The sequence below is a fragment of the Protopterus annectens genome, chromosome 1.part2 (genome assembly GCF_019279795.1).
Source record: "Protopterus annectens isolate FY-2018-M chromosome 1.part2, PAN1.0, whole genome shotgun sequence".
Lineage (NCBI taxonomy): Eukaryota > Metazoa > Chordata > Ceratodontiformes > Protopteridae > Protopterus > Protopterus annectens.
Window position 1 is genome coordinate 569,543,562 of NC_056727.1, and position 19,287 is coordinate 569,562,848.

Sequence of the window (19,287 nt, forward strand, 5' to 3'; positions counted from 1 at the left end):
CCCCATTCCAAAGGAGGTATGGGCCTCCTTGAAATTGATTACATGTATAGATCTGCAATTGTGGGACTGCACACATTTCTGCTGACCTCACAAGACCCAAATGTAGTGAAAGTTTTGAAACATCAGGAGAATAAATCTAAGATGACTTCCCTGTTTAGTCTAGCAGATGCATATTAGCATCAAGCAGAAATGGAAATCAAACCAGATGTAGACAAAAATCAGGCAGCAACTGAATATGCATGAAAACAAAATAAAGAATATAAGGTGAAGGATCAGATGAGAAGGCAAGAAATGTGGAAAATGCATAAATATAGTTGCAAGTATAAAAAACTTCTGGAAGAACCTCATGTTGACCAGGATCAAATGCAGAAATGTTTAAGGAGAGGTGAATTCAAACAAAGAGATGAACGGTTAATATAGGTGGACCAAGACAGTGGGCTACATACACATTGGTTTACAAAGTCCATTGAACATGTAGGAGAAACAGACAAATGTAGGTTTTGTAAAACAAAATTAGAAACAGTTGCTCACCTCTTTGCTGGTTATGACATACTAATGGCAGAAGGACTGTATACTGAAAGGCATAATAATGTGGCAAGACTGTTGCACTGGGGATTGTGCAAACATTACGGTGGTGAAGTGGCTGAAAAACACTGGAAACATGAGCCACAAAGCATCATAGAAAATGATGAAGTCTACATCACATGTGATTACTCATTACCAACAGTTTAAAAGATAGATGCTAGAAAAAAATGATACAGTGGTCCATGAAAAGAAGACAAAAGTAGCATTGATCATTGAAATCACCACACCCAGTGACTACAGTGTCTTGCATACAGACAGACACAAAGTCAAAACATATCAGGACTTGCAGGCAGAAATGACAGCAGTGTGGAAAAAAGATACCCAAACAGTTACAGTAGTAGGAGGAGCAACAGGTCTTATAAAAAAGAATCTACAATCATATTTAGATATGTTACCATTACATGTAACTGCATACGAATTGTAGAATGAGTTATTACTGGACACATTCCAGGTGCTGCAAAAAACACTTTTGGCTGACATCAAAGATTGAAACAATACCAATTTCATGAACTTTAATCGTACTTTGACTTTGGAATGCAGTCCATTCCCATCATACTATTAGAAACCCAAAAGATATGGAGACATTAAACAATTGGGAATTAACTTATATGTCATTAGATGGGTAGTCAGCTGGATCACCAACAGAACACATACAGTCAAAGTTGGGGATTCCACCTCTACCAGCAGACCAGTTACCAGTGGTGTACCACAATGATCTGTGCTAGGCCCCCTACTGTTTGGAATCTATTTCTCAGATGTCCAGGGGAAAATAGATGGCCTGTGTTTTACTATGATTGCTGATGACTGCAAACTGGGTGCATTCATTGAGTCATCCAACAATGTTGACATACTACAAAAAGGGCTTACACAGACAAATGATTGGTGCCAAAGCCATGGACTCAAACTAAATTCAAAATAATGCATCATCATCCCTTTTTACAAACAGGAAGTCCCTGCAAATTACAGTATTAACAGTAACCCCCTTAGCTTATACCAATGGTGAGAGATTTGGGAACACAGGTTGATAGTAACCTTAACTTTGATCACCATGAGTCCACAGTGGTAAGGAAGGCCTTCTATGTTGCACATCTTATAAGTAAGGGCATCACATCCAGGGATAAGGATGTTTGAACTCCCCTCTACTCATCCCTCACCAGACCACAAATAGAGTATAACACTTCTGTATGTACCTCACCAGACTCCTGCAGTAGCTGGAGAGACCTCAGAGGTTTCTCACCAAGAAAATTCAGGTTCTTCAACACATGACCACTATGGACAGACTGAAAGCCCTGTCACTGTACTCTGTATCTTATAGGCTGCTGAGAGGTGACTTGTACCTGGACTACAGAGCAATCTCAGACCCTGCCCTAATGGAAATGCTGCACATCCACAAGTCAGATGGAGCAAGATACACTCACTCTAGAGATTTAACCTAGCCTGCAACATTAACAGGACATGCTGGACAGATAGATATGTCTCCCAGAGATTTCCATTTCTCTGGAACAAACTCCCATTTCAAGTAAAACAGAGCTCCTCAATGACCCTATTTAAGCATAACTTAGACATCTGGATGGGAGTCTGTAAATTTACCCTGGGTGTGTCACCTGTGTCCCTGTTGGATAAGGGCTGTCGATGCTGATTATAGACTCATGCTGCAAATATATACCATGCAACTTGTTCAGTAAGGGAACAAGGGTGCAACATGGCTAGGTTTATAAAGGCCCAATGGCGTAGTAACCTGATATGAACCTATGAATCTAAAGTGACATCTGCCTGAGCTCCAGGCCAGTGTCTGATCCTATCCTGCCCTGATGGGATTTCTGCATATGCCATAATCTGATATAGCTGATGACATCAGCATAACAGTGTCCCACATGCTGGTGTAACAGGATCTCTGTAATGTCAAGTAACAGCTCACACACTCAGCTGACTGTAGTGAGAATAGAACCCCTACCTATCTAGTTACACAGGATACAGAACACAGTACTTTACACAAGCACCACAGCACAAGTCAAACTTTCATATGTCTGCAGGTCAACTTATAGCAGATGGCATCAGCAGTACATGTTGAAAAGAAGAAGGTGGGAGGCCTTCCTGAAATGGGTGTATAGGCAGGTGCAGGTATCAAAATACTGGCAGGCTATGCCATTGGAGAGGTAACTGTAAGATTGCACATCTATTCTGCTGTGTAGAGACATACACAACAAGTTGGCTGCAGTGAGAACAGAACTCCTATTTTTCTAAGTGCACAGATTCTAACACACAGTCCTATAAGCAAACACCATGGCACAACTCTGACTTTTACATTGCTACAGGTCAACTTATAGCACATTACATCAGCAGTACATGTTTGAGAGAAGAAGGTAGGAGGCCTGCCTGAAATGGATTTGTAAGCATCAAAATACTGGCAAGCCATGCTGTTGGAGAAGTAACTGTAGGATAGCATGTCTACTGTACTGAGTAGAGGCACACACACTAAGTTGACTACAGTGAAAATAGAACCCCTACCTAAGTACACAGACTGTAGAACTGAGATATCTATGCAAGCACCACAGCCCAAGTCTAACTTTTAGATTGCTGCAGGTCAACTTATACTGGATGACATCAGCAATGCATGTTGAAGAGAAGAAGGTGGAAGGCCTGCCTGAAATGGATGTGTAGGCAGGTGCAGGATCAAAATACTATCAATTTATGGTATTGGGGTAGTAAGTGTAGGAGGCACACTTGATCTTCTGGCTAGACACCCACATACAGACACAGTTGACTGCAGTAAGAACAGAATACCTACCTAAGTACACAGACTACAGAAATCATTACTTTGCGTAAGTGCCACAGCACCAGTCTGACTTTTACATGGCTGCAGGTCAACTTATATTAGATGACATCAGCAGGCCATGTGGGGGAAAAGAGGTTGAGACACCTGAATAGGCACATAGAATCATAGGTTCATATAATGCCTAACAGCACTAGGGTGTGTAGAAGCCTAGCTGTGTAAAAACACAAGTACACTTACTGAGCAAGTTGGATGTTTGTTTATCAGAGCAAGGTTGTCAGCACCAGCAGCTGTCCTTGTCCATGAAGGAGCACACAAACATTGTATATTATACTTTGTAGTGTGGTTGAGATATGTGTGTAAAAATACTGAGCCCTCAGGGTTGTACTGCTTGAGGAGGACAAAACATGTATATTTTGTGAATATATGACATATGCTTAGAATGTGCCCTGAATTTGCAATGTTTCCACATGTTGTTTTATGTCATACAAAGAAAATGGACAATAAACGCCAATAAGAAAGCATCATATATATAGTTCCATAGCACAGTGAGCAGCTGAGTTGCACTATGGTTAACAAAGTGTACACGCATGCAAGTTACACATGTTTGTGTATAGGTAAGTGTTGCACAAATGCAAGCCACGTTGCTAACATCTGCCAAGCAGAATGCAACAGTAGCAAGTAATTTCATGTATAAGCAGTTGTGTATGTGTTTTTTGCAAAGGTTAAAGCCATTCTGGTCAAAATAGCAGGAATACATTTACAGAAGTATACTACACAGTATACCTAGAGTCATACATTTGATCATTGCAGAGCCTGTACTAGAACTCACATACACATGCTGCCACAGGAATAGTTATATGACGTATCAAAAAAACTGCCATTCATTCCTCCATTTCCCATGGTTGTGCTAAGCGCTGCATCGTACAAACATGGACAAAAATTAAAAAAATAAATTTGAACTTAAAGAGGACAGAGACGATACATTTTAACAAACAATAAAGAGGATCAAATAGAACTTGTGAATTGTGCACTGCTTACATGCACTTTTACAGTTCACAGACCTACATGTACACCTCTGTAAGTGTACCCTGACACACGCCCCTGTCATCATTCACTGTTGCTATGCATTCAACACAAACACTGTGGAAGTGCCTACACAAAGTGAATATCCCTACATGGATAGACATTTTTGCGATTCAGCAAGTCTAATGCATCTCCACCTGTGCTGATATCCCTGAATCTACCTGGTTGGTAACTGTAGATCAGAGTGGGTGTGCTATATTTTTAAGAATCATATCAAGGACTGAACGTTCACATATTAATACTGGGCACGTGCTATTCCCAGTGCCATTTTGAGAGTACAGCCAGAGAGTGAGCATGTATGATTGCAGTAGTTAGTTTGTATATAAGTTACTCAAGTTAAGTAAGTAAACTTCAATTTTGATACATTTGTATATAATAAAGCTGCTTGCATACCTCTCAACTGTACAGATTTTTGCAGAATGTCCATATTTTTGCATCATATTTTTAGTCTGTGCCGCATAACATTTGTGGTTTTCTGGCAAATCATTAAGGATTGAAGTCATTAAATAATGGCATACATTTGAGTTTCAGACTTAATGTCATTCAGAAAACGCATGCTTACACAAAGTTTGTTATTATAGCAATTTTAAAAGTTTATATGAGCAATATTTAAAATCTGTCCCTATTTTCGGGCTTTTTTCCCTTCATTATTTTAGGCTTTATCCAGATTTCTTGTGCTCAGAGGTTGAGAGGTATGGCTGCTTGAACAGAACCCACAAAGACTCTTCTATTGAATCCAAGGTAGGAGAGCGACATAGTGTCAGAACTGGGATTCCAGAAATTGATATTTGGAGCTATGAGGTGCAGAGATGACAGTGAAGGTAAACTAAGAGAAATGAGCACGAAAAAGAGTGGGAAAAGAACCAAAGTTAATGAGAATTCGCACGAGCTGCTTATTTTATAAAAAAGATCAAATGGAGCATTACAAGGGCACAAGCCACATTACTAAACAAGCGGGAGGTACAAAAGTTTTATTAACTAAGGGAAATGTTTAAGATTAAGATATTTGATGAAACGCTTATCACAAAAGCAAAACAAGTATGCTTAAAGTAAAACGAGTGTGCTTGAGGCAAAAACAGGCATGTTTAGAGTAAAACAAGTACAAGAAAAGTACAATGGGCATGAAAAGAGATTAAATGAGCAAAAAATATATAATAAGGGCAAAAGGGGCACATTAAGCATAAATAAAGCAAGGTGACTGCATGTTTTTTGGCAAAGTGCTGTGTTTTGGCATAATTATGACTTTGTATTGTATCAAGGGCATAACTAGAGTTATTGGAAGTATCTCAAAGTGTGTAAAAGTGCTTACAGTGTGTGCTTATTACTGTGCATGTATTCTGAAGAGTTATTTGTGTGCAAGGTGCAACTATTTCATAAAGTACAGTCAAAGTATAGCCATTTCAAAAAGTTTCTTGTGCTGGGTATATCTGTTCACAAAGTGCTGCCATTACAGAGTGTTTCTTGCACTGTATAAGGAATTACCTAGCAAAGTACCGCAATTTTGGGGAAATTTCAGTGTGCTGTGTACTATTTATTCACAAACTGACTTACTTTGAAATGTTTCTGACTCTGAGCTTCTTTTGCCTAGTTCACTTGCATCGTGCAGTTATTTGAAATGTTTCTTACACTGATAAGAGGTGATTTCTTGCAGTACAATAATTTCAAGAGTATTACAGTGCCCAAGAGACTTATTTCACAAAGTTCAGTTATTCAGAGGCTTGTTGTGCCATTGGGCAAAGTTACAAATACTGGCATAAATTTCTGGCATATGTGCAGGTGTATGTGTTTGTGCTTATTTGCAAAACCCTTCGCTGGTATGTGTAATATGGCAGTCGGATTTTGAAAGCCCTTAGGACTTGTATTTGATCAGAATATTGCAGAGAATTGGAGAATATTTGAGCAAGAGTATGATATTTTTATACAAGTACCTTATTCAGATAAAGAGGCATGCACCAGGGCATTCATTTTGCTAAATCTAGCTGAGTCAGATGTCATTGAAAGAGAGAGTTCATTTGTGTATGCACCAGCAACATATGAGGGAGAAGGTGAAAATCAACAAATAAAAACCAAACGTCACCAGAACAATCTCCGACTCCACCAATAATTCAAATAAAATTTATTGTGTAAGCGCTTTTGTTCACTACACTTTAAATTAACTTCTTCAGACAATAAATAAATACCAGTTAGACCATTAAATACATGTTGTAACCATGACATCATCAAGTACCTCCCCTCATATTATAATAATCTGGTCATAATAAAAGTATTAACATTTTTTTTTCTCCATGCAATACAAAATCACTGTAAATAAAGTGAATTATTACAATTTTTAAACATTTGCAAGGTGAGAACTCAGTGTGGCTAGTAGTGAAAAACTTGTTGCTTATGGCGGTTAAGAAATTCAAACCAAAGTCTCAGTGATGCTTTCATGTTATTTGGCTGAGAACTGTTACAGATTGTTATTCTATGTAGTCCGAAGACCAGTACAGTCATTACTGGGTCTCAAAGACAGTTTGAGAATGAATCTGCTTTCTTTTACCAAAGAAGTTCATCACATAAGTGCATATCCTACTTCCAATTTTTCTGAAGCCATTTTCTCAGAGTATGCTGATGTTTTCGATGACAAGTTGAACAAATGTCCAGTTGTGTATTCAATGAAGTTAGACCCAGAAGTCACTCCAGTAGTCAGATCAGCAAGAATAGTTCTGATAGCTATGCAAGATAAAGTCAAGGCTCAAATGGATAAAATGGTACAGCAAGGTGTAATTTGTCCAATTACAGAACCAACTGAATGGGTGTCGTCCATGGTAGCAGCTCACAAAAAAAGGCTCAGATGAAATCAGAATATGTATCAACTCAAGACATCTGAGCAAAGCATTAAAGAGACCACATCATCCAATGCATACAGTCAAAGAGGTTGCAGCTCTAATACCAAATACCACTGTTTTTTTCTGTCTTGGATGCAAAAAGTTCATTTTAGCAAGTGATGCTTGATCGTAAATCCTCATTACTAACCACTGTTGGTGCCCTGTTTGGCAGATAAAATTCTTAAGGATGCCATTTGGAATAAATTCTGCAAGTGAAGTTTTCTAGCATGCAATGGAGCAAATTTTTTCGGGTTATCCTTGTGCCATAATAGTAGATGATTTATTGGATGGAGGCAATGGTGAAGCAGATCATGAAGGAAACTTAAAGAGATTTCTAGACAGAGTACATGAAGTAAACCTAAAGCTCAATCCTCAAAAGTGCAAATTCAGACTACCAGAAGTTACATATGTAGGTCATTTATTTGCCAGTACTGGCTTGAGACCAGACCCGACCAAGCAAACAGCTATTCTTGAGATGTCAGCACCAGACAATATTCAAGCTCTACAGTATTTCTTAGCCATGGTCAACTATTTAGGCAAGTTTATATCAGATTTTAGTGAGTTGACAGCACCTTTAAAAGAGCTGATGTGCATAAATGTTACATGGTCATGGTTAGCAGAGCTCCAGAAGGCATTTGAAGACCTTAAGCAGAAAATTGCCACTCCACCTACATTAAGATACTATGATGTCAATAAACCTGTGATGCTTCAAAATTTGGTTTTGGTGTAGTTATTCTTCAAGAGGGCAGACCTGTAGCCTGTGCATCTAGAACACTTACCCAAACTGAAATACAATATGCTCAAATTGAGAAAGAACTTTTGGCAATAATATTTGCATGTTCCAAGTTTCACGATTATATCTATGGTCAGGCTATTCAGATTGAAACTGATCACCAATGTCTAGTTACTATTCTAAAGAAGACTACGCATTCAACTCCAGCAAAATTACAAAGAATGATGCTCAAATTGCAAAAGTACAACTTTAAAACGGCCTATACAAAAGGCAAAGTACTTTATCTGGCTGATACATTATCCAGATCTCCCAGAAATATGACGGAACAGCTTGACACAGAGAATTTTGACTTTGACGTGATGGCAGTCTGTAATTTTTCTACCACTAGACTTGATGAGCTGAGAGACCATACAAAGACTGATAAATTTTGCAAAAAGCTAAACCACTACATTAATGTTGAATGGCCATCAAAGCAATTTAGTGTACCACCTGAAGTGCAAACCTGTTTACCTTACAGAGATGAAATATTGATGAAAGATGGCATTATTTTTAAAGGTCCTAAAATTGTTGTTCTTGCTTCCTTACAACAAGAATATATCCAGCTTTTGAATCGTGGTCACCCAGATTCCACAGCTACTAACAGAATAGTGAGAGAACTAGTATTTTGGCCTTCATTAGTGAAAGACATTGATAAAGTACCTTCTTCTTATTCAGTATGCAATAGTACTAAACTGCATTTGCAAAGAGAACCAGTTCAGCTAAATCAAGTTCCTGAGCTACCTTGGTCAACAGTAGCCACTGATATATTTAAGTGGGACAGTCAGCACTACTTAGTATTAGTAGACTTATTTGAATTTGTTTGAGATTGACTTACTACTACAAAGTTTTATTGTACTCAATTTACTAGTCAGTAGTTTCAGAAATTTGCAAGAGAATGGGACTTTGTACATGTTACTAGCAGTCCTGAATATCCACAGTCAAATGGTCTAGATGAACGTGCAGTGCAGAGTGCAAAGCAATTACTTGGGAGGTCAAAGCATGACAATACCAATATCTTTTTGAATTTGCTTAATCTCAGAAATATACCCAGTGACAATATACTTGGCTCACCTGCTCAAAGACTTCTATCCAGGCAAACCAGAATGACACTACCTATTATTTCCAGTTTATTGAGGCCTAAAGCCAAGAACAACAGAACCATCAAAGCTCCATTATTCAAGAAGCGTTCTATCCATAAGTCCAGTTATGATAAAGTAAGTATATTTCTTTGTCCTTTGAGGAAAGGAGACAGTGAGGATATAAACAGCGAAAGATTTTGACCAGATTGTTCAAGTTACAGGCATATGTACCGAGCCAAAATCATACCTTGTAGAATCTGAGGGTGTGGAGTACAGCAGAAATTGCAGACAACTTCTTGTACCAGAATCATCATTGCAGCATTGTTCCTGTGATACAGACTCTAGATCTCAGAGCGAACCACACGTTGTTCCCATCCCAGAGTGTGTCTCAACCTCTACTTCCATTCCTGAGGATGTTCCAAATGCTCCCAGTGTTGAACATTCTGTAGAGACAGCTCCAGTTGCTAAACCTAATTCCCAGTTTTATGTCACACGATATGGTTGAATTTCCAGGCCCAGTATGAAATACACAGCAACATGGACATACAGTAACTGTATATATATGTACCTAGTGTTGTATAATTGCATGACAAAGAACTACTTGTATTATCTGCATGCCAAATAGATTCATAACGTTGTATTATCTATTTCTCAAAGAGGCAGGATGTAGATCAGAGTGTATGTGCTGTATCTTTAAGAAGCATATTAAAGACTGAACGTGCACATATAAATATCAGGCATGTGCTATTTCCAGTGCCGTTTTGAGACTGCAGCCAGAGAGTGAGCATGTATGATTGCAGTAGTTAGTTTGTATATAGGTTACTCAGTAAACTTCTATCATGATGTGGTTGTATATAATAAAGCTGCATGAAAAGAACCCACAAAGACTCTTCTATTGTATTCAAAGTAGGAGAGCGACAGTAACCGTATTGGCAGGGAAACTGAAGGTGAGCCCAATGTTGGACACTCAAGGGAGGGTATTACTGAGGTATATATCTGCAGAGAGGAATGCAGAGTTTAAATATTATGTTTCATGGAGTTTGCACTTTTAGCTGTCTACATTAGTTATGAATACATTGTTCATTTGGGGGTGGGGGTGCAATGCTGCATTTATGTCATGGCATTTAAAAAGGAATTGTTGCTATTGTTAAAATACTTTTCTAGCACCCAACATGTCTGATAATGTCATAGTGGGTGTGGGGTTACATGTTACAGTATTTTCTGTACAAATCTATGGACATTTACTTGGTCTTGTTTCCATGTAGACTCCTTTCCATGGCTGTATTTGGAAAACTTTCGAAGACATGGCCAACACAAGCATGGAATCTACATGGTTGCTTTACACATTGTTGAATCACTCCACTGTGTTGATTTGCTTCATTACCATACAATTCAGCTACTTATGCTCTAATTTGCATGCCACTGAAGTTTCCATGTTTGCGTGCCACTAAGCAGAGTTTACTACATCTAAAACGTTTTGTGCCAGTGTTTCAATCTATGGTATCTGTTTTTATAGCATAAAACGAAAGGACTCAAGATACCTAATTTCACGGGGAAGCATTTGTACTGCTGTTTGAGGATGAATACATTTTCCTGGACATACTGATTGAACCCAAGTGAAAATTGCTTAGTAAAGTATTAAACATTGTTAATTTCACAAGATCTATGGCAAAAAGAAAGAGGAAGGTGTCATTTGTTGATATGGTGAGGTGGATATGTTCCTGCAGTGGAAGACAAATATTTTGACGAGAACAACTTTCTGAATTTGAGTCAAGTTGCCAGAATGCTCTGCTTTTGTCACCCCAAGACACTAAATAGGTATTGAGGATGAATGTGAGTGACATGGCCAACTGATGGAAGCAATACAATCTGATCTATGGAACTTTATGAGAATGTCTGATGCCTGAATAAAAAGATAAAGGTGGCACTACTGATGATGCTGAGTGCCTGCAATGCAAACAGATGGAGATAGTGCCATTTAGACAGCATATTTATAAAATTCAGGTATAAATAATAGACTTGACCCAATTAATTCACTTCTTTTAACAGTGACTTCAGGAAGCTCCATGGTTTTGATCCTGTAGGAAACATTATATAAGCCAATTTAAACTTTTGATGCTCCATAATTAACTTGGGGAAGTTAGTTCTGCATTTCTTCACCATTATTTGTACTGCATTAACATTTGTTTAACTAAGCCTTTTGAAACTGTTGTTTTAGCTGTTTTTTTTTCACTTAATTTCACTGTTTGTAGTATTTGTATCTGACCTGTTTCAGGCTAGTATAGGAGCTATCTTAAAGCATTGGGAGTTGTATGTGACTGCATTGATTGCTATTGTTTCTGGGCAGCATAGCACTAAGTGGTCAAATTACTGCTTTTTCTTCATTGTTCTTTACTTTTTACTGTCTGCTTTATTTATACCGAGATCACCTGTGCTCAGCTGTGCTAAGCACATCACCACAGCAGTTGTTGAAGAGTAGTTTGTGTGCACAAGTAAAGCTTCCCTTAGTGATCAGTGTAAAAATCCTTCTTTCTTCCTTCCTCACTTCAGTGACTGGCACCAGATAGCCCTTGGCTGTTACAGTTTGTGCTGACATGCATGGAATTGCATGCACCTACACATACTTACTGCCTGCTGCACAGCTCTGTACACATACCTCTCAACCTCTTAGAGTAAAAAATCTGAACAAAGCCATAAAAACTGGTACAAATAGGGACAATTTTGAAATATTGCTCTTACAAACGTAGAAAGTTGATAGGTTGGGGTGGGAGGTTGGCATAATGGTTAAGGTGTTTACCTTACATACACAAGGTGCAGGGTTCGATTCTCACATGGGGTAATTGGCTAGGCTTAAAATGGCCTATAAGGGCAGTTAGCCTAGTATTGATCTATGAACCTATGAATAACAGGTTTTGGATTAGCATAAATTTTCTGAAGGGTATGAAGTCTAAAACTCAAATGTCTTTCATTATTTTCTAACTTCAGCCTTTAATGATTTGCCACTAATTTGCCAGAAAGCCACAATTTTATGAAAAACAGACCAAAAATATAAGGCAAAAATGTGGACATTCTGCGAAAATCTGTACAGTTGAGAGGTATGCTGTACATTGTTATCTCCTATGGACTCAGTTTGACTGCATAATCTCCCTCTATTCTTTCTCCCTACACTTTCTTTGCCAAGATCCTATAAATAACAGCACTGGCCACCATGGAAAGACTGAAGTCTGTCTTCCCTTCCATTGACAGCCTTCTAGCACTTAGTATTCTGAGGCAGTATAACAACTACCGCATGCGTACTAAAAATGAGCTCTTTCTGAACCAAATTGATTCCATCCGTGAGATGTGTAAACAAATAGCTGATTTTTGGGCAAACCTTTAAAAATGTCATGCATACAGTGAGCATCATACTGTTTCACCCCCTCATACAAATGCAACATCCTCATACTATTATTACTAAACAGTCATACACTGATGCCATTAAGAAATTACTAATCAAGCCTTGCAGAACTCATAAGACAGGCATCAATGAAACACCCCAATACATTTACTCTTCATCAACATGTCACAAACAACAAAGGACCCCTGAGCCTAACAAGAATAAATGAACTTCTGGAAACATCCTGGCGATTTTTGACTCCATTGTTAGGCACACTGATTCCATACTCACCAGGTTGAAAAGGTTATGGTTACCTGTCTCTTAGGAGCCAGGATTGTGGCTATTTCAAGACTTTTAAAACTCTCTCCTCCAGTAAGTATAACATGATCTTAACCCATGCTGGAGTGAACAATCTGGCACAAAAACCCAGGAAAGACATGCAGAAAAAGCCTGATGGAACTCGCTGTACATATTTCTGTTAAGGATACAACTATGGTCATAAATAGCATTTTGACGCTCATTGAAAATGATGTCCACATTAAAAGAAATGAGAATTAGTTTAAACAATTGTCTAAGCAGATGGTGTCACTCCAGGTAGGTCCAGTATGTGTCTCCCTGAGACAAAATGATTGACAATCCTAATTGCTTTGCCAAGGATGGTCCACACCTCCTTTCTTGGGTTTCTGCATAATGACCAAGCCTATTACTACACAATTGTGTCTTTTTATAGGTAGAGTTCATCTAATGCACAGCCAACCTAAGCAGCAAATCAAATTGTAAATTAGACATCACAGTGGCCCTTTTTAATGTCCAATTTGGAGGTACTTCTGCATCTGGAACAAGTCTATATTTGTGTAATGATATAGGCATGGTTCAAATGCAATGAGGTCACAACCTCTCTGACAGGTTTCTATACCTCTTATACCTTCAAGCTTGCTGGAAATGGGGGTGGCATCTCAATTCTCAACAGGGATTTCATCCCTACCAAACTGATAACATTCTGTATTTTTGTTTGTGAAATATTGTGTATATCTGCTGGACTGAGCCTGGAATTGGTCAGTATTGATCAGTGCACTACCCCAGTAAACAATATTTGATCAGTGCACTACCCCAGTAAACAAACTGGGACATTGCAGAGAGACTTTTACACCAGCATGTGGGACACTGTTATCACCATATGCTCAACAAACAATACTGATGTAATCAGCTATATCAGATTATTGCATATGCAGCCATCCCACAAGGGCAGGATCAGACACTGGCCTGAAGCACAGGCAGATGTCACCTTAGGTTCATAGGAGGTTACTAGGCTATTGGCCCTATGGTGGCCTTTATAAGCCTAGTTATACCCTTCTTCCCTTATTGATCAAGTTGTATGGTCTATATTTTCACCGCAAGTGTATGATCAGCACCGAGAAGTGTTGGGTTACACACCCAGGGTAAATTTACGGTCTCCCATCCAGTTATCTAAGTTATGCTTAAATAAGGTCATTGAGTAGCTCTGTTTTACGTGAATTGGGAGTTTGTTCCAGAGGAGTGGCAATCTCTGGGATACATATCTATTTCTCCAGCATGTCCTGTTAATGTCGCATGCTAGATTAAGATCTCTAGAGTGAGTGAATCTTGTCTCATGTGACTTGTGGATGTGCAGTATTTCCATTAGGGCAGGGTCTGAGACTCCTTGAAGGCAATTGAACCGAGATGTCAGAGAGAATAAACAATCTACTGCCTTGTGTGGTCATTGGCTGTGTGGTTTTGACTGCTCTGCAGGCCAAGCACAAGTCGCCTCTCAGCAGCCTATAAGATACAGAGCACAGTGACATGGCCTTCAGTCTGCCCATGGAGGTCATGTGTTGAAGGTCCTGAATTTTCTTGGTAAGAAACCTCTGAGTTCTCTCCAGGTGCTGCAGGTATCTGCTGAAGTACATACAGAAGGAAGTGTACTCTATAAATGGTATTATGAAGGATGAGTACAGGGGAGTTATAACATCCTTAACTCTGAATGTGATGCCCTTACTTATGAGATGTGCAACACAGAAGGCCTTTCTTACCAGTGTGGACTTAATTATGATCGAAGTTAAGGTTGCTATCAACCTGTGTTCCCAATTCTCTCGCCACAGGCTTTCAGCTAAGGGGGATACTGTTAATATTATAATGTACAGGGACTTCCCCTTTGCTGAAAGGATGATAATGCATTATATTAAGTTATTTTTACTCTGTGACTTTGGCACCAATCTTTTGTCTGTGTAAGCCCTTTTTGTAGTATGTCAACATTGTTGGGGGACTCGCAGTTTGCAGTCATCAGAGAACATAGTAAGCCATAGGCCATCTATTTTACCCTGGACTTCTGAGAAATACATTCCAAACAGTAGGGGACCTAGCACAGATCATTGTGGCACACCAGTGGTAACAGGTGTGCTGCTAGAGCTGGAATTCACAACTTTGACTGTTTGTGTTTTTTGTTGATCCATTTAGCTACCCATCTAGTGACATATGGGTTAATTTCCAGTTGTGTGAGTTTCTTAATAATGCCTGAGTGGGGGATTGTGTCAAAAGCCTTGGCTAAGTCAGGATAGGCTGTATGTAGTGTTTTGCCTTCATCCAGGGCTTTGGTGAGATTCTCAAAGAAATTCACCAGGTTTAATAAGCATGATCTATCCTTAATGAAGCCAAATTGTGTCAGGTCAAGAGTTTGAAAGTCACCTATGTTTTTGTTGATAAGGTACATGATTATTCTCTCCATGGCCTTGTAGATAAGGATGGTTAGACTTATGGGTCTATATTTCCCAGGGTTGGTTAGTGGACCCCTTTTATGCAAGGGAATTACTGTAGCTATTTTCCACTCTGCTGGGACAAAGCCAGTGCTTACACTGTGGTTGAAGAGAATGTCAAGTGGTTCCACTATGTCCTGTTTCAGACCATTTAGTAGGCAGCCTAGGATGTTGTCTGGTCCCACAGAGCCTGTGTTTTTGACCATGGAGAATGCAGTTATGAACTGCTGTTTGGAGATACTAGGTAGAGGACTGGTGACAGGTATGCTTTGGGGTATGCCTGGTGGGGAAGGGGGAGGTGAAGTTTGCCATAAAATCTGTCTGTTAGCAAGTTAGTGATGTCCTCAGGATCAGTATGAGCGGTATCTTCCACTACTAGTTTGGTACAAAGCTGGCCCTTCCCTTTTTGATTTCTGATTTAGTGAAAGAATGCCTCCTGATGTGACTTCATCAAGAGCAGATCCTGCCTGTTAAACCTGGTGGATTTCTTCAAAAATGTGACCAGGGCCACTGATGAGTATAAATCTGTGCACACAGCATACCTCGACTTGGCAAAGGCCTTTGACACAATCCTGTACCAATAAACTTAGCAAACTGAATATAAGCCTGTTTGTTGTAAGATGGGTTGCCAACTGGCTCACAAATACTATCAAAGTGGGTGACTCCACATCAGCCAGCAGACCCATCACTGGTGGGGTGTCACAAGGGTCAATGCTGGGCCCCTACTGTTAGGTATATACTTCTCAGAAGTTCATGCCAAAACTAAGGGGATGTGGCTGAGCAAGTCTGTGGTCAACTGCAAACTGGGTGCAATTATTGAATCCAAAATGATGTCAGTATACTTCAGGAGGGTCTTACAGAGACCAACGACTGGTGTCTTAGTCACGGGCTCAAAGTGAATACAGGGAAATGCATCATCATTCCATTCGGTAAAACAATGTCCCTCCACACTATCAAATTAACAGCAATACCCTATGTACCTACGAAGTGGTAAGAAATCTAGAATCACAAGTAGACTGCAACCTTAACTTTGACCTCCATGTGTCTACTGTAGTAAGGAAGACTTTCTACATAGCACACTTGATTAGCAAAGGCATCACCTCTAGAGCAAAGGAGGTTATAACCCCTCTATATTCGTCACTAATCAGGTCCATAATTGAGTACAACACCCCTTTTGGCGTGTACCGTACAAAGCACCTGCTGCAATTGGAGAGACCACAGAGGTTCCTAACTAAGAAGATCAAGGAACACATGGCTTACACAGACTGACTAAAGTCCTTGTCACTATACTCAGTATTCTACAGACTTCATAGGGAAGACTTGTGCCTGACTTAAAGAGCAATCTCCGACCCAAACCTAATGAATTTGCGGCACATCCATAAATCAAATGGGACAAGAGCTACCCATTCCAGGTACTTAAATATGACCTGCAACTTGAATAGGACCTGCTGGAGGGACAGATTTGTCTCCCAGCACCTGCCATGTCTTTGGAATAAGTTGCCAATTCATGTGAGGCAGAGCACCTTTATGACACTGTTCAAGAGGAACCAGGACAAGTGGATGGGGCACTATAAATTCTTACTGGGGATAGTGCCCACAACCCTCCTGGACATGGGCAGTCATTACTAAATACAGTCCTGGGTATTGATTAGAGTATCTTGGTATTACACTGGGATGAAATGGCTAGACTTGAAATGATCTCTGGGTCAGTAGCCTAGTAACCTCCTATGATGCTGATTATCTGTAACTAGGGATGCTTGTTTAGCTTCATGCTTGATTTTAGAGAACTTTACAAGATAGCTAATTTTTTTGTTCAAGTTATTCAAGCTGTGTAGGGTGTCCTTCCTGTGCTGAGTCAGTTCCCTCTTGTTCTTAGAGATTACTTTCTTCCACTTGTATAACCTATTTATGCCTGATGTCCACCAGGGTGGTATTTTTTTATGTGAGGACCTTGTTTTGATCCGTCCAGGTTCAGCTGACTCTCTACATTTGTACAGGTGTTTATACAGGCCATTTGTGGACACATCTGTAAAGCAGTCATTGTTGACAGTGATAGGAGAGGGTTTGCAACTATTTAAGGCATTGCTTAGAAGGCTATAGTTTGCTTTGTAGAAATGTTTCATCCTTTTTGCTCTTGAGGGTATGATCAGTAATTCAAACGAGACTGAATTCTGATCCAACTTGACCAGGGAGGGCAGCACACAGGGGTTAGTGCAGACACCCCCTATGTTGGTGAGTACTAAGTCTAGGACATTTGAGCCCCTTGTTGGGATGCAGACTATCTGTTACAGAGCATTTGTATTAACAAAGTCAGGAACCTTAGGTCGAGTGTGTTTGTGCTCATTTATGACTCCCAATCGATGAAATGATAGTTGACATCACACATGGTCAAGATGTTTGGCTGTATAGTGAGTGACTCAAGTATGTCCATGTAGGAGAGTAGTTCTCATGGTTCATGGTGGGGAATGTATAGCTAACAATGATATGGAAGAGGATTTATCTACAGTTAATTGCACTTGGATTAGCACTATTGAGTCGCACAGTCTGACCAGTCTTGAGGTGTATTTGTCTTTAATGAAGCTGTATACACCTCCGCCTTTGATTCTTTCATGACTATTTTGATGTCTGAACATGTGGAAGACATTGTAGCCTTGCATGGCTGGGGTGTTCTCTGCAGCCTTGAGCCATGTCTCTTTGACTACACACACATGGGCACCTTCCAAGATAAGGAGTGCTTCCAGTGAGTGCAGTTTCTGATTGACACTCCTTGCAGTAAGCAGCACATCCTCTAGTTTGTCTCTACTGGATGTTTGTACATCTGGAATTTCGTTGTTCTGACATTACCTAAAAAGGCCACTATGGGGGAGGCAAGTACCTTTGCCAGTAACTGAAAGCCATGTGGCTACAGGAGAAGACCATCTCTGGCAATGCAGCGTGGTGTGTCAACCACATCTTCTCAGGCTGACAGATACCCACATCCCTCTGGACTAAAAACAGTTGTTGAAGTCAATCATGTTTTGTTTATATTGAGGCATTATCCTGGGTGAAGGTGGAATGCTGCTTAGAGCTAGGGAACATACCTTCCTGTCACAGATAATCTGAGATCTCAGTCATGTCCCTATTCATATAGTGCAGTGAGGTACGTCTCCAGTCATTCACTGCAACATGGACTATGACAGAGTCATAACAGTACTTGTTGAGAGACTTGAATGCATGCGTGATCTGTCGGATCCTGACACCTGACAGGCAGCTGACCGTGACCTCCTTGTCCAGCCTAGTGAGGGAGACATCTGTGTGCCTCACTATGGAGTCACTCATGACCAAGACATTTGGTTTTGAGGTGTTTTGCCTTAGGGGCTTATTGGCTGAGACACTGTTGTGTGTATTATGTTTAGTAAGTTCTGTTGGCTCTGCAGTGTTTGCAGTAGCTTTGCACTTGGGATTCTTCTGATCTGTAAATAGGTTTCTAATGAGTACCTCCTTGTATGTCAGTTTATGTGTTGTGAGCTTGTTATGTGCAAGAGGCGAAGTGTGTGTGCTGACAACACATTTGATATCTGGTTTGTTTTTATGTGAGAGAACTGATTCCAAATTCATAGTATAGATACAGCTATCACATGTTATATTAGTTTATTTTATCAGTAACTGGTTATCAGTATACATGAGGCAATTGCTACACCACCTCAGAATGCCCATGTCAATCAGGCTGCCTGGAGAAATGGTGGGAAACTGTCCATCCATTATAGAAGGTATATACTATAGTAACTAGTTAGGAGGAGGTAGATTCATAGGTTCATATGTTCATAGTTTAGTACTAAGCTAACTGCCCTTGCGCACCATTTTAAGCCTAGCCAGTTATCCCTTGTGAGACTCAAACCCTGCACCTTGTGTTTGTAACACCTTAGCCATTAAGCCACCCTCCCAACCCCAGATGGACCAGGTTTTGCTGTAAGACTAACACAAAGTGTCTATTCTATG